Genomic DNA, 16,553 nt, shown 5'->3' on the forward strand with positions numbered 1-16,553 from the left:
ATAGTAGACATTGATATAAGCCATTTTTTAAATTCACTATTTGGGCTACTAAATGGCATTTTAGATAAGTGTCTCTACTTCCATCCTTCAGCTCTGGAACATTTTCTTGTATTTTCAAAATAACTTTATCCCAAATATTCTCTCTGGGTTCCCTTTCAGAAAAACTGTGGATCAAATGGTGGGCCTCCTGGATTAGATCCTCTATATTTTTCATTTTCAATTTCACTGTCTTTCTCCTCTCCTTTCCAAGAAACTTTCTCCATTTTATCTTCTAACATCTATTGAATTTTTTATTTTGGCCCCTGATATTGGCCCACATATGGCAGTCCTGCCCCTTCTAAGTTACACACACACACACACACACACACACACACACACACCAAGCTATTATATGGCTCCTGTTCTCTAAACATATTTCTCTCTAAACCTGAACATACAACCCTTTCTTTTTTTTGTTTGTTTGTTTTACACCCCTTTCTTCACCCATGGCATGTACTTTTATTTCAAGACTAGCTATGCTTCCAAACTCTTTTAATAAAAGATCTAAAAAAAATATTTATCAAAATCTGCCTAAGACAGCATAAAAAGGAAATACAGGCTAATCATTCTATAAATGGTGAAACACAAATTCTAAATAAAATACTAGCAAATACAACATAGTAATTCTTCAAATGAACAACCCATTAAACTGTAGAAGTCATTCAGGAATGCAAGGAGAGTTAAATACTAGAAAGTCTTTCATATAATTCATTATACTAATAGGTCAAAAGAGGAAAACTGATTGAGCATCTCTATAGATATAAAGAAGGCGTTTGGTAAAATTCTATGTGAATTACAATAAAAATTCTTAGTAAAGTGTAAATAGATAGAAACTTTAATTTGATTAATGTGCAGATATGTTTGTGTGTATATATGCAAATGTGTATATATAGACGTATGCTGATATATGTGTATAATAAACACAAACTTCAAAAGCAATAATTATGTGTAATGTCAAAGCACAAGCTGACTTCCCATTGGAATATAGTATCACTATATTTAGGCTCTATGATTGTATATTGGAGAATCCAAGAGAATTAACTGAAAACTAAAATAAACAGCAGGAGAATTTAGTAAGATAAATGGCTGCAAGGTTAATATAAAGAGTAGTTTTCCTTTATTCAAAAAACCAGTTAGAAGATATATTAAAATGAATGAAAATATTCCATTCAATGTTGCAACTGAAATCATCCTTCCACTCCCATCCCCCAAAATGAATAAACTTGAAAATAAATGTGAGAGGCTAAAATGAAGAAAAATTTCTACTCACTTCTGAAGAAAAAACAAACAAAAATATTTTGATAAATAGAAAGAAATGCCTTCCTGTTGAATGGGAAGATTAATGAATGAAGTTAATTCTTCCTAAGTGGATTTCTACATTCTGTATTATCCCAATCAAAATACCTGCAGCACTTTTTATTCAACAAAATTATATTTAAGTGTAACTATAAAATTCAATAAGTAAGACTAACCAGAAAAATCTCTGAAAAGGAAGAGTAATGAGGGGGACTAACTCAACTACATATTAAAATATATAATCAAGCTACAGTAATTGAAAATTTCTTAGGATTAGATGAAAGATTTAATGGAACAGAGCACAGAATTGGAAAAAAAAAATAGACCAAACGCATGTGGGAGTTTTGTACATGATAAAAGCAGCATTTCAAATCACCAAGAAAAAAGATGGATTATTCAATAAACAGTGTTGGGACAACTGGCTAGCCATTTGGGAAAAAATAAAACATGGTCTCTATTTCACCCCTTACATTAACTTGAATTCCAGATGGAGCAAAGATTTAAGCATTAAAAAGATAAAACCATAAAAGCACTAGAAGGAAATTTTTTGTAAAGGGAAGACCTTTCTAAGCTTGGCAATAAAACCCATAAACCATAGTGGGAAAGATTAGTAAAGTTGACTATCCACATTGTAAAGCCTCTAACGTTAGCAATAGCTATTAAAAATTAAAAACAAACATTCACTTTGATCTAACGATTACATTTCTAGGAATTCATCCTCTAACTGTACTTTAAAAAAAAGTGAAAGACAAAAGAAAATAAAAGGAAAGAGACCCATATGTGTAAGGATGTTCACTGCAACCTTATTTACAATAGAAAAATAAATAAATAAAAAGACCTTGCAGGAGAGAGAAACCAAGATGGCGGCATAGGTAAACACCGGAAATTGCTGCCTCGCACAACCACTTCAAAAATACAACTAAAAAGGACACCATCCAGAACCACAGGAAGGCTGGCTGAGTGGAAATTCTACAACTAGAAGGAAAGAGAAAAGCACACTGAGACTCAGAGGAGGTGAGGAAGTAAAGTGCAGAGGTACGGAGGCGTACGTGGAAAGGGCTGGCAACTGAGGACACAGTTGTCTTTTTCAATCAGGAGGGAGTCTCAAGCTCCCGACTGCTCTGAACTCCAGTTCCGGGCGAGTCTCTGGGGACCCAGACTCATACGGGGAGAAACTGGACTGTCTGGCATCAGTCGGAACTCGAGGGCGGCTTTCTCTCAGAGGTGCTTGCAGCGATTACCAGGACACAGACGTGGGGCCTCTTAGGGTAGGACTGAGGATCTGCCATAGCTGTTTGCTCCACCCTGTTGATTCCCTGAGACCCCGTTCCACCCAAGCTGTGTGCAGAGGCTTTTGCATATGAAAGGCCTGGCCCTTTGCAATCTGAAAATTACCTAACAAACTGCAGCTGGGCCAGACAGACCCAGAACTTCCAAGAGAAGACCCAAGGCCCCACAGCAGCTTGCATTGCTTCACAGCTGGGCCTCATCTGGGCACCTCCAAATCCCAAACAAAGAAGAGGAATCTGCAGATCTCTCCATAGCTCCTGCTGGGTAGCCTCAGGCAGAGGCTAAATTAGCACCTCCTTAGAGATCCAAGAGCCAGTGTACCCAGTGGTCAGAGTGGGACCATCCAGATTACAACTCCTCAGATCCATAAGGGACACACTCAGGGGGAAGACTCAGTGAGCATCAAAGCCCCAATGAAGCAAGTCTTGCCCCAGAAGGCTGTCTCCAGCACAGAAGTTCTCCCACCATAACCACAGCTGATTCTCACAGCCAATTGGCCTGGAGGTCAATTCCTCCCAGTGATACCTACAACAACCAAGGCTTAACTACAACAAGACTGTGCACAAAGCCGACAAAGGGGTGCACCAAGAGTGTCTACCTCAGGTAATTGGGGAGGCTGAGCCACTGGGCCCTATAGGACACCTAGCACAGAGAGTCACTCTATCAACACAGGGAAGCATAAAAAATGTGGAGACAAAGAAACAGGTCACAAATGGTAGAAATGGAGGAAAGCAAACTACTGGATATAGAGTTCAAAACAACACTTATAAGGTTTTTCAAGAATTTTCTAGAAACCGCCGATAAATTTAGTGAGACCCTCAAGAAATCTAGTGAGACCCTCGAGGATATGAACAAGGACCAACTAGAAATTAAGCATACACTGACTGAAATAAAGAATATTATACAGAGTTCCAACAGCAGACTAGAGGATCGCAAGAACCAAGTCAAAGATTTGAAATACGAAGAAGCAAAAATCACCCAACCGGAAAAACAAAAAGAAAAAAGAATCCAAAAATATGAAGATAGTGTAAGGAGCCTCTGGGACAACTTCAAGCATACCAACATCCGAATTATGGGGGTGCCAGAAGAAGAGAGAGAACAAGATATTGAAAACCTATTTGAAGAAATAATGACAGAAAACTTCCCCTACCTGGTGAAAGAAATAGACTTACAAGTCCAGGAAGTGCAGAGAACCCCAAACAAAAGGAATCCAAAGAGGACCACACCAAGACACATCATAATTAAAATGCCAAGAGCAAAAGACAAAGAGAGAATCTTAAAAGCAGCAAGAGAAAAAAAGTCAGTTACCTACAAGGGAGTACCCATACAACTGTCAGCTGATTTCTCAACAGAAACTATGCAGGCCAGAAGAAATATTCAAAGTGATGAATAGCAAGAACCTACAACCTAGATTACTTTACCCAGCAAAGCTATCATTCAGAATTGAAGGTCAGATAAAGAGCTTCACAGATAAGAAAAAGCTAAAGGAGTTCATCACCACCAAACCAGTATTATATGAAATGCTGAAAGGTATCCTTTAAGAAGAGGAAGAAGAAGAAAAAGGTAAAGATACAAATTATGAACAACAAATATACATCTATCAACAAGTGAATCTAAAAATCAAGTGAATAAATAATCTGATGAACAGAATAAACTGGTGAATATAATAGAATCAGGAGCATAGAAAGGGAGTGGACTGACTATTCTCAGGGGGGAAACGGGTTTGGAGGGTGCGGGAAGAGACTGGACAAAAATCGTACACCTATGGATGAGGACAGTGGGGGCGGGGAAGTAAGGGCAGAGGGTGGAGTGGGAACCAGGTGGAGGGGAGCTATGGGGGCAGGGGGGAAGAGAAACAGCTGTAATAATCTGAACAATAAAGATTTAATTTAAAAAACAACAACAACCTTGCAGGAACCTAAACCTATCAGTAGGGGACTAGTTAAGTAAAATGTAGTACAAGTGTAGGCTGAACCACATGTAGCTATTAAGAAGAACACAGTTAGTCTGTAAGTGCTGTGATGGAAAGCAATCCAAAATACTATTAATTGAAAAAAAGAAAAATGCAAATCACAGAATAGTCATTCTATACACTCATAACAATTTCCTCCTAGTGCTTTTATGGTTTTATTTTTTAATGTTTAAATCTTTGCTTCATCTGGAATTCAGGTTAATGTAAGGAGTGAAATAGAGGCCAGGTTTTATTTGTAATCAGGTTTTATTTGCAGTATTTTGTAATTTACAAAAACTTTTTATCCACGATCCATTAATTATACCTCCTACCTCCACAGATCACAGACTCTTCCTCGGCTAGCATTTTTCTCTCAACAGGTAAAATGTGTTGCAGAGCAGAACTCCCAGCACTTAACACAGCATGGCACAGAGAGAAGATATCGTGTGTCTGGTGCGCTGAGGGAATTAGAAGAGGTTGCTTATGCCAGGCTGCTCTCCCTGGTGGGGGAGCTCCAGGGTCCCAGGGTGGGTGGAGGAGAGCAAAGATTAGCACCTCCGTGTTCCTATAGCCCTTTTCCAATACGCTTGTACACTAAGTGGGATATTTCCTCAGGAGCCCTGGAATTGCAGAGAAAAGGGGTTGGCATGGGAGGAGGGAGAGAGGGGGATCGTAATCTGACACGGTCTGGGTTGGGGTGGAGGGAATGTGGGAGACAGGCAGCAGTCAAAGGAGGAGTTGAAGGGTGGGAGGGCTCCTGCTCGGGCTGGGCAGGCACTTTGGGAAGAGATACCAGCTTCATCCCTTTTCAGGAATTGCAGACAGGTTGGCATGCATGTGGGCTTTTAGGTTTGGTCTGAAGATGAGCACCCTCTGCTAACACGGAGCACTGGAAAGTGGTGGGCATGGAGGTGGGCAGACTCAGGCTGTGCCACTTTCCAGCTCGGTGACCTGGGACAAGTTACTTCATGTCTCTAGGCAGTGACCTCATCTGTAAAACCAGGTTAGGAACTATCATGCAGGACTGGGGAGAAGGAAACAAATGGTTCTCACAGTGTGATCCCCAGCCAGTACCATCGGCATCACCTAGGAACTGGCTAGAAACACAAGTTCTCAGGCCACACCCCGGACCCACTGAATTTAGAAACTATTGGGTGGGACTCTGTGTTTTAAACAAACTCTCAAGGTGATTCTGATGCATGTTCAGGTTGAAGACTCAGTGGTGTATAAAGCAGAGAAGCCACCAGAACCAGACTTGAGACTGGGAGTCAGCCCTTCATGCCTGCTCAGAAGAGCCCATCATTGGCAGGATGGAGGCCGAGATGTAAAAGGGATATTGGTCCTTGAGGTTTCATCCCCTGTGCTTCATTTGAAGAGATTTTAAAGATAGTATATCTTAGGGGTTTGCATTCCTGGATGCAGATTAGAATCATTCGGGAAGCATTTGAACACACCTGTGCCCAGGCCCAACCTCAGAGATTCTGACTCAGAGGTTGCGGGCTAGAGCCCAAGCATGCCCAATACCCCCAAAGCTTCCCAGATGCTTCCAATGTGCACTTAGATTGAGGGCCATTGGTTTAAACTTGGAGTGACGCTGGAAAGTGGGGATGCTAACTCTGCTGGCATTTCCCTCCCTGGGAGTTGGCCCTTATGCTTTTTCAATAGACACCCTTAGGAGCTCTACATTTGGGCAGAAATGTGGAGCCTGTTTAATTCCCACTAAAGGCTCTATTTGTATCTTCCCAAATATCCATGGTAGAGCTTCACACTAAAGACTGTAGACTATCTGATCCTCCCTCCCCTTGCTCCCAAATCCCCACCCCCACCATTAAACCCAACATACACTACTGCTTTGCATGGGGCTAACATTCAGGCTTTCTCCTACCCTGGCTCGGACAAATTTCTTGAAGATGGGAAGAAACAGCAAATTAATATTAATATCAAATCAAGCTTTCTCAATAAGAATCACTCTGGTGTGACAGGTTCCATCTCCAGCCCATGCCATCTTCCAATTCGACATACTAATGCTGCGCTGACCTTCCTAACCCTATCTTGTGCAATCGGGCAGGTACCATGAATAATACAACAGACGTAGGACCTGCAGAAAGTAGCATCGCTTCCTCCACCTGGGACTAGGGTTTGGGTCAAACTCAGCTGTAGCCTGTCCCTTCCCAGCAAGTTTGGTGCATTTCAGGTTTTCTCCTGGGCTGGAAGCAGAGGCACCCAACTTTCCAGGGGAACCCAGTTACATTATCATCAAATATTTTGTGTCCTCCATCAACAAAACAAAACAAAACAACAAAAAAAGGATTCAGGCCAAACCCCTTGAAGCAGCAAGAGCTCCACTTGATAATGAAGAGTGTTACCTAATGCTTTTTCCATCAATCCATTGCCTGAGTAACTATGACACAATTTTTAGCAACCTGATCTCACTCCTAGTGTTTCTGCTACCCCATTGAAGACCAGAGGATTCATTAGAGAATGCAACTTGATAAAAACAAAGCTTTCCCTTTCCATCTCATAAGAAATAAGAATCCACCTTCAAATCTTCCTGTGTGATAGGGCAACTTATCTAATCTCTCTGCAGGTCAGTTTCTTCATCTGTAAAATGGGGTGAGTGTTAGGAGCCCAACTCAGTTTGATGTATAATTTTTTGCTCAATAAATAGCTGTTGAATGAAAGGAAGGAATAAGAGACAAGGATAAACAATGCCAGTTATAACCCAGAGTCACAGGGCTCGGTCTTGCACAGCTGGGGATAAGTTTTAATAAATCTGATAGTTTGCCCAGTCCTTTATTCCAGACCACACCTCGGCCAGGATATCAGAGGGATATGGCTTCCCTCCTGGTTCTCCCCTATTTTTTTTGTGTGTGTGGTACCCAATGACAGAGTCCCCCTTGTTCCCCAGATAGGCAGGTGACATTTTTGGTTCTCCCCCTGGTCGGGCACAAGATATGGCCTCAAACCACAGCTATACCTGGCCTCCTGGGCTCTCTCACTCTCTAGTGGATACTCATCTTTACTCCAGGTCTCCTCTCTGGGGGACACCTGGGTCCTCCCTTGCCTTTCTTTCACTTTGGGAGAGTTTTTGAATCCACATCTCTTTTATTTTTTTTCTAATCCTCACCTGAGGACATGTTTTTATTGATTGATTTTTTGAGAGAGAGAGAGAAAGAGAGAAACATCAATCAGTTGCCTCCCATATGTGTCCCAACCAGGGATCGAATCCACAACTTAGGTATGTGCCCTGTCTGGGAATCAAACCACCACCTTTTTGGGGTGTGTGATGACACTCCAACCAACTGAGCCTCCTGGCCAGGGCTAGATCCACATCTTTTAAGAACTCTTAGTAGATGCAACTTGTTTCAAGACAGACATTGAAGGTAGCTCTCTGTTTTTAGGAACCTCTTAGGAGTCAAATGGAATTAAATATCATCATAATAACAATTAGATTTAACTGTTCTATGAGTTTTGTGTAGACTAATTTATTCCTCACACCAACTACATGAGGCAGGGAGTATTATCACCACTATTCAGATGTGGAAAACGAGCACTGAGATGTTACATAACTTGCTCAAGGTTAGACAAAGAATAAATCATAGGGCTTATAGGGCACGGGGTTACACACCCAGGCAATTTGTGATTTTAGCTACTATACTATGGTTGCTTCTTAATGTGCTACAGCATCTTCTCCATCCCGGCATAATTTGAACGTTGAGAATTGGAATGCCGGCATTCGGATAGACTCATGCAAATATGAGAAACTCCTGGATTCCTTTGTCCCCTCGTCAGCAGGAGCAGTCCCTCCGCCCCCAGATCCCCAGCTGAGAAGACTAGTTCCCTTGCAGGAGGACCCTGTGAATAACCTCACCCAAGGCAGTTGCCTTACAGGAGGATACAGATTCTTCTTCAGATTTATTCTCTCCACCTTTCGTGGCCTCCAGACTCCTAACCGCTGTCAGATTTCAGCCATTCTAGGGGCAAAATTTTAAAGTCTGGCCTTGAGGAGACAGCTTTATACACCAAAATAATTGCAAGATTTTGTTCATTTATATTGGCAAAACCCTACGTAATATACATGGAGATGGAATAAGGTTGATAGACTAAGGAAAATGAACAAAATGTTGGCTTGGGCCAAGTGAGGTACATTCCAGAGATGGATAACCGCTGAACTTTAGTTTCTCCTTTTAGGAATAGGTAAAAGTATATGGGTTTGTAAGGGGTAGCTGCATTGTATTAAGTGGAAGCATGAGTTTGTTGATATTGCTTGTGAAAGTTTAAAAGAGTAGAAAAGTATATACAGATGCTGAGTGGCCAAAGGTGTGAACTATTCCAGGTATTTCTCTTGGGCTCTCAGCCCCACACTTGTTCTACTGTACTCTTCTCTATACCAGCAGAGCTGGAAGCTTGAAAACTACATTTCCCAAACTCCTTTGCTGCTGGCTTCTGTTAAAGTCAGCCAATGGGAGGCACTGTTAAGAGATTAGAAGACAGGTGGAAGACAAAGCTGTTTTTCTGCTTCTGGATCTACCAATGATCACATTGGGACTGTAGGCTACTGCAGGTGACCAGCTTCCTGAAGTCGTGGTGACTGCTACAACCACAACCACAGGTCCCTGCAATAGTGACAGGGTTACTATAGCCGAGGCAATAGCTGCAGCAAGGGTGGAAGGAGGGGCATCCAAGCTTTCTGCTCAGCAGCAGTAGTGCTGCTTCTACCCATTGCATGGGGACGGCAGTAGAGCTCTGTCAGTCTCAGCAGTGAGCACACACCAATAGGCTCTGGGTAGCATCATCTTCCCAAAAACCATCATAACCCATTTTCTATATTAAATTCTCTCTGTTTGAAATACCTAGGTGGATTCCTGTTTTTCTGACTGGATCCTGACTGACCCAAAGAGAAAAATAATATCTTCTTCCTTATATGGTTGTTGTGAGTATTAAAGAAGATAAAGATAAAAGGTGCCCAATACAGCACATGACACAAAGGAGGTATTAAATAATAACTCCACAGCCTCATATTCATTTCTCTCCACTCACGATCCCTTGTTCCTGAGTTCTCTATAACCTCCCATGGTGGCCACTTTGGGGACACATGCCTGTCCTTTCTTTGTCTTTATGTGTGTACTGCTTGATGATTTCCTGCCTTTACATCTCTTTCCCCTGTACTTATAGTCATTCTTTTAAATCTCTTTTCCCCTTTCTCTCTCTCTCTTTTTGAGTATAAATTGGTGCAACCACTATGGAAAACAGTATGGAGATTTCTCTCTTTTTGTCACCCCCTATTCTGACCTTAAGAAATATCCTTTCCCTTCCTTCCTCCCCTCTTCCCTTCCCCAGGCTCCTCCTACTTGCTCCTTGCTCCCTACACAATTAATCAAAAAGGTCCCTGCATTACTTCGAAAGGGAAGTATGGTGCATTTGCATGAAGGGAAGGAAAGAAACACTAGACAAAGAAGATCCTGTTTTAGCAACTTTTCATATTCTTGGAAATTCCTAGAAATTCCCTCACAATCTAAGTCTTTATTGAGGCTCAAGGAAAACTCTGCTTTTTGTTGTTGTTGCTGTGGTTTTACTTTTTTCATACGTTTTGCTGCTAGTAGAGCAACAGTAAAGTTATATACAGTGTTTTTCTGCGAATGCTCAGTATTTTAATTATATGATGGGGTAAATGAGATTTGTGGGTTCAAACCATATTTCTAATACATTTTCTACAGAGAATATTATTTAAAATTTTTAACTGATTTGTAAGCCTGTTTTTGAGGAAATAGTTGTAAATCAGGGACATCCTTGTCTTAAACTAGATTCCCAACAGAGGTTGAAAATTCATGCTAAAGTGACTCATTAGCATATGTTTTCAGGAAAAATCAGTAAGGAATTGGGAAGGGAGACCAAGGAAAAGAAGAAGGGAAAGTAAGGGTGTCACCCCTCAGTCAACCACTACTCTCAAGGGGATGAAAATTCTCAGGCAGGCAGGCTGTTTGCAGCCTTAGCCAAAGTGGGGTTAAACAGCATGAGGGAAGCTCTCTGATAAAACAAAACAAAACAAACAACAAACAAAAACACAAGTTCTAGCTTTGGGGATAATGACATTTAAGGACCCAGCATAGAAAAATGGTAAAGGGCTTGAGGGGATATTAGTGGAACCCTGCAGTTTTATTAATTTCACAGGTGTTTGCCCTTGTTTATTGAATGAGTGACTGAATGACTTTGGCTTTGTAGATACAATCTTTGTAAAGAAATAAATTTATCTCTTGTCTCCCATGTGTTCTTCAATTTTAAAATTTCTTTCCCTTCTGTTTTTCTTATTTTCTTTCTTATATATTTATATAGGGTGTCTCAAAATTCACGCAAGATTTGAATTTTGTGTGAGCATTAACAACAACAACAACAAAAAATAAAAGCCTAATTTTACTTGGTTTATTGAATCAGATTCTAATATCTGTTGCCCTTTGGTTTCAATCCCTTCAATTTGATAAGTATTACCAAGTGCCAATTATGGCCCAGGAGCAGGGACAATGAAGACCAATGAAGACCACGGCTTTGCATATGTGCCAGCAAAGCCGTGGAGGCCATTTACCCAATGTGCTATTCCATACATAACCTTATACTGTATACTTTATGAATCAATAAAAAATTTATAATTTTTAATTATAAACCTGTGTTTTCTATCAAAATTACTTCTTGAGTGAATTTTGGGACACCCTATAAATAGTAAAATAATCATTCACATTTATGAAGTGCTTAATCTGGCCAGGTACTCACTTGATTTTGTTTATGGGGTGTTTGGTGTGATCCAGGTATTTTATTTAATCCTCATAACATTCTCCCTGAGATCAGTAGTATTGCTGTCCCCACTTTTAATTGGGGGTTGTATACAGATCAAATTATACTCTAATAAATGAGTCTGGATCCATCTGACTTTTTCCTCCTCTCCCCTTTACTTCTCACCATCACACACACACACACACACACACACACACACACACACACACACACACGGTGATTCTTATAACCATTCACTTTAATGGGAGTCATTTGCAGATATCAAGTCCCAGTGAGTTTATCAGAGAGGGAGTAAGCCGCCTTGGTTAAAATAACACTGTGCAGTAGAACAGAAAATAAGATGTCACGGCAAACTAAACATCTTCACTTTCACAACATACAAAGGAGCTCCCTACATATAGAATTGACCTGCCCAGAAATTGCCAGAACCTTTAGCAGGGGCCAGGTGTTGGTGAGTTTTACCTGAACCCCAAGGAGGCCCAAAACATAGGGCAGGAAAACCGGGTGTCCTCCCTCTGGTCATTCCCCAGCCCCTCTCTATGGTTCAGTCACCTCAGATATTTGTCCAGAAAGTGAAGATGTTTAGTTTGCCATGACATCTTATTTTCTGTCTCACTGCACAATGCTATTTTCACCAGGGCAACCAAGCTCTCCGATAAACTTTGAGAACATTTGAGCCAGCTTGACAGTGAAAAGACTCAGTGCACTCTAAGTTTTATATATTTATTTATTTCACTTTATTCTATGTTTAGTATGACTGAGTAACCAGTTCAATAGGAAAAAAAGGTGGGGTGGGAAACCAGTGTGGATTGTATAATAAAGCAGCCCTGGTTATTGCACACTATATCCCAACAGTCCCAATATTCCTTTCGAAGTACAGATTTTTAACACGGAGAGATTAAGTGTGATGGGCAGCTGATATTCCACCCCAATTCACATTATGGCTCTGAATAGGAACAAGCAAAGGTGTACCTCTTCAGATAGTCAGAAGGCGCATGCCTCCAAGGACTGCGTTCACCAGGCAATGCAGCAGCAGCAGAGAAAGGTCTCAGTAGGGGCTCCATACTCACGGCACAAAAACAAAGGCACCAAAAACCTCAACCAAACTCTGGTTAGCAATACTTCCAGTAGCAATAGTACCAAGTGGCAAAGCAAGCCTTCTCACCACTTGGTGTCTGTATTTTCACCATCTGCGTGGGCGGTCCCCTTCAGCATCTCCTATGTTTCTTTCCAGTTTTCAGAGGATCCCTTTTTCACCTCCTGTTTCATTTAGGAGAGATTGGACTTGAATTCTATTTTGTCTCCCTGTCTGGGGCCTAGGGAATATAGAATTAAAAAAGCTGAACATTGGAAAGGACTTGAGAGGTCATTGAGCCTAATTCCCATCCAATGCAAAAAGCCTCCTTCTTGAATACGTGCAATGATGGAGGTCTCGCAGTCTTATTCGGTAGCAAACAAAATTGTTGAATAGTATCCTTCTATGTAGAGTTTCCAGTGTGATTGTATTTGAATTGTTTTTGTCTTAAACATGTCTTCTTATAGTTTTACTCATTTAACACCTACGTTTAGGGACAGAACACTATTTCCATAGGGAGGCCATTAAATCTCTGGACAGCTCCAGATGATAGGAAACTGCAAGATCTAATTTTTTCTCCTTTTACAAGATGGAAAACTCTGTCCCACACACAACCTCCCATCAGCTCTGTAACTCTTGCTTTCTGTAAGATGGAGACAATTGTGTGGCCCTGTATTAGTTTGCTAGGGCTGCCATAACAAAATACCACAGGCTGGGGAGTTTATTTGCTCGCAGTTCTGGAGACTGGAAATCTAAGATGAATGTCTTGCAGATGGCTACCTTCTCACTGGGTCCTCACACCGCCTCCTCTCTGTTCACAGGCCGCCCTGGAGTCTCTTCCTCTTATTATCAGGCCCCCGCCCTGTTGGATCAAGACCTACCTTTATGGCCTCATTGAACCTCACTTGCCTTTTTAAAGGTCCTACCTCCAAATACAATCACATTGGGAATTGTGGCTTCAACATATGATGAATTTGTGGGGAGGGGAAAGCGGGACACAAATCAGTCCCTAACAGACTTTCTTGCAGGGCTGACCATGTGCGGGACAGCAGACCTGCACACCCTAGAGTCCTCCCACTTGTTCCAGGCTCAGAGCTCGGGGACACCATGGGGCTGTCCTCTCTTTGCAGAGATGATGGGACAAAAGGAATTGGAGGAGTTCTAACTCTTATTTACTGCCTATAAGCCTTACTACACTCACCCAAAACAGGTTTCCAGTGCACCCTGAGGATCCCATAGAGACCCATCTTCAGTTTAAAACAAACAGGATAAGAAATCACTGTGGGGCCTTATGAGCAGATAGGTCCTCAATTCCTAAGTGGAATCTTAGTAATCCAATGTTGGTGGTCCAAATCTTTTTAATGTTCTTGATTATTTCCTTCACATCTTTATTTTTCATTGTGTTCCTGAAAATGAGCATTTTATGAATTAGTAATTACTCTTAGTGAATCTGGGTATTTTTTCCCCCAGAAACTAATAAGTTTTTTTTTTGTTTAGGTTTTGATGGTGAAAAGCTTAAACACATACACATTTTGTTTTACATTTTCAGGTTATTTTGCTTTTTGCCTAACTCTAGGGATACATAGTCAAGAAATGCTTGTGACGGGTGAGTAGGTAAACAAAAAATGCTCAGACAAAACATAAGATGGGCCAATGATCATGCAGCCAAGGGCTGAATGAAACCAGGGCCTTTATGGAAATAAAGAAAACTGAGGTGACAGACTGGAAACTTCTCTTTCTCCCCAAAAGCCCAGGTGGTCTAACACACAGCTCTGAGAAGGCGGTTCAGGTGCCCACCAGCGGGGACGCTGATTGGAGGAGTGTCGTGCTCCCGGGATTCACAGGGTTTCAGCAGCAACAATAAATAGGGTAAGGAAATGCACATCGGGACTAAGAGTTTCCTGCAATTATGACATCGTCTAGTCAGCATTGATCACGATGAGAGACAGACAACACAGGCTGCAGGACAAGGTGATAGTTAAGGTAAAACCAGGACTGTGGTGGAACTGGAAGCTCCAAACCTGTCACAGGAAGGAAAGATGTGACGGGGAGGGTGGGTAGGTCACCTCGGAGAACCCAGTAATGCCGGTATTTATATATGCAAGTGATGGGAGCGTGTGCATGTTCAGGTTGATTGCTTAGGAAATAGCATCTCACTCATTTCATGCTGCTCTCAGGCCTTTTTGGGTTTTTAGTAAGAATTCCTGCATCACAAGGACCTTTTCAAAGGATGCTGAAGAGAAGGAGCTGATGAAAGGGGCGGAGGCTGGGGGAGAGGATGGCAATGAACTGTCGCATTAGAATCCAGGGTCCAGAATACAAATATGGAGGATGGAACCACCCATCCTTTCTTTCTTCCTCCCTCTTCCTCTTCCTCTTCTTCTTGCCCAAATGAACTTCTCATTCAGGAAATTCTTATAAGCACAGGCACTGGGTGAGGCAGGGGGCACTGACCCTGGGCTGGCTGGGCTTCCTGCCTGCAGACAGCCATCTCTGCCCAGGTGCGCTGACAGAGCAGGGGGCTCCGGGCCCAGAGGGGGGGTAATTACCCCAGCCAGAGCAGGAGAAGGAAGGGTTCCACGGTGGCTTCACAGAGGAAAAATTATATGTTCAGTCCAAAGCTGTTGAATTCAAAAGGCAAATCAGAGTCACCTGAGGTATCCCAAGGCAAAGCGCTCCTTGAAAGTCACCTCCCACTCCTCAGATGTCAAAGGATCCCATTTCAGATTTATCAAAGTAGCGGGGATTAGCAGGGCCACACCCCCTGCAGCTCCGCTCGCTCCTTCTCTCCACTTCTTGGTTTGTCTAAATAGTTGTTTTGGTGAGTGAGAAGAAAGAATGGGAGGTAATTAGTGTTTCCTGTAATAGTCCGTGTTTAGTTTTGTAATCCTCTGTCAGGTTTATTTTCATGTTAAGCAAAGGAAGTCCCACTGGAATATTGTAATCTCTTCTTAGTGTTAGCACAAAGCCTTGGTGTTTAAATTAATAGAGAAATTTCCAAGGAAACTAAGGCTCCTCTCAAGAGTGAAGTTTAAGGAGCACAGCATTCTTCGGAGCTTGGCTTGCCCCACCGTGTTTAAGGCTGACGTGAGAACTTTTCTAAGAGGCTGGGTAGGGGTTTAGGCTTGAACTGTACCATCTGCCAAAGGTTACATCTATACCTGGCATTCTGCTCCTGCGGGGCCTCACTCTCCAGCCCCCTCTGCCTGTAACTGCTGCCCTGGTTCAGGCCTGTCCAAGGCCCCTGGGCCACTGTAACAATCTCCTGACTTGACTCTCACCTACTGCACTGCCGGTGACTGCCTGTGACTACCCACCCCACTGTGCTCCTCATTTGCTCCAAAGCTCCCAGAGCCCTCAACCCGGGTCCCAGTAACTAGGTCCTACTCCAACTTTTCTCCCTGACCCCCAATCCTCACCTTCACACAGTCATTCCAGGCAAACTATTGTTCTTCCCTCGTCCATCTTGCATTTTCCTATCCCCATGGCTTCTTCTCTCCCCACTCCTCGGCAAGGCCAGACCTGGCCCATTCTCCAGCTGGGACTGCCTCCTTCATGGTGTTTCCTCCACTGCTCCGGGCTGGCAGTGCTCCCTCCCACCCTTTGTATCCCATGGACTCCAGCTCTATCTGTCTATAGCACTGAGCAACTTTCGCTTGGTATAGATTTCTAATCCCTACATAACTCATGAATACATCTTGCAAGAGACTGGAACACAGCAAGTAAAGCTGAAGAACTTTTCACCTCCATCTTCACTCCCTTCTCCGTTCCCCAAAGGTAATCACTGATGAGTTTGGTGTGTTTGCCTTCTAGGTTGGTGTCTACATTATCTACAGCTATGTATTATCTATCTACAAATATAAATAAACTAGAGGCCCGTTGCACTAAGAGATTCGTGCAATAGGCCTTCCTTCCCCTGGCTGCTGGCACCGGTTTTCTTCTGGCACCTGGGACCCAGGCCTTGGCTCTGGCCGCAGCGGAGAAGCCAAGCCTTTTCAATCTTCAGTCATCTTCAGTCTTCACTCCACGCCTGCATATGCAAATTAACCACCACCTTTGTTGGGTTAATTTGCATAATCATCCTGATTGGCTGGTGGGTGTAGCAGAGTGACACCA

Source organism: Myotis yumanensis, unplaced genomic scaffold (assembly GCF_028538775.1).
Source record: "Myotis yumanensis isolate MYYU_CA2020_CCGP unplaced genomic scaffold, mMyoYum1.0.hap1 SCAF_14, whole genome shotgun sequence".
In the NCBI taxonomy this organism is placed as follows: Eukaryota; Metazoa; Chordata; class Mammalia; order Chiroptera; family Vespertilionidae; genus Myotis; species Myotis yumanensis.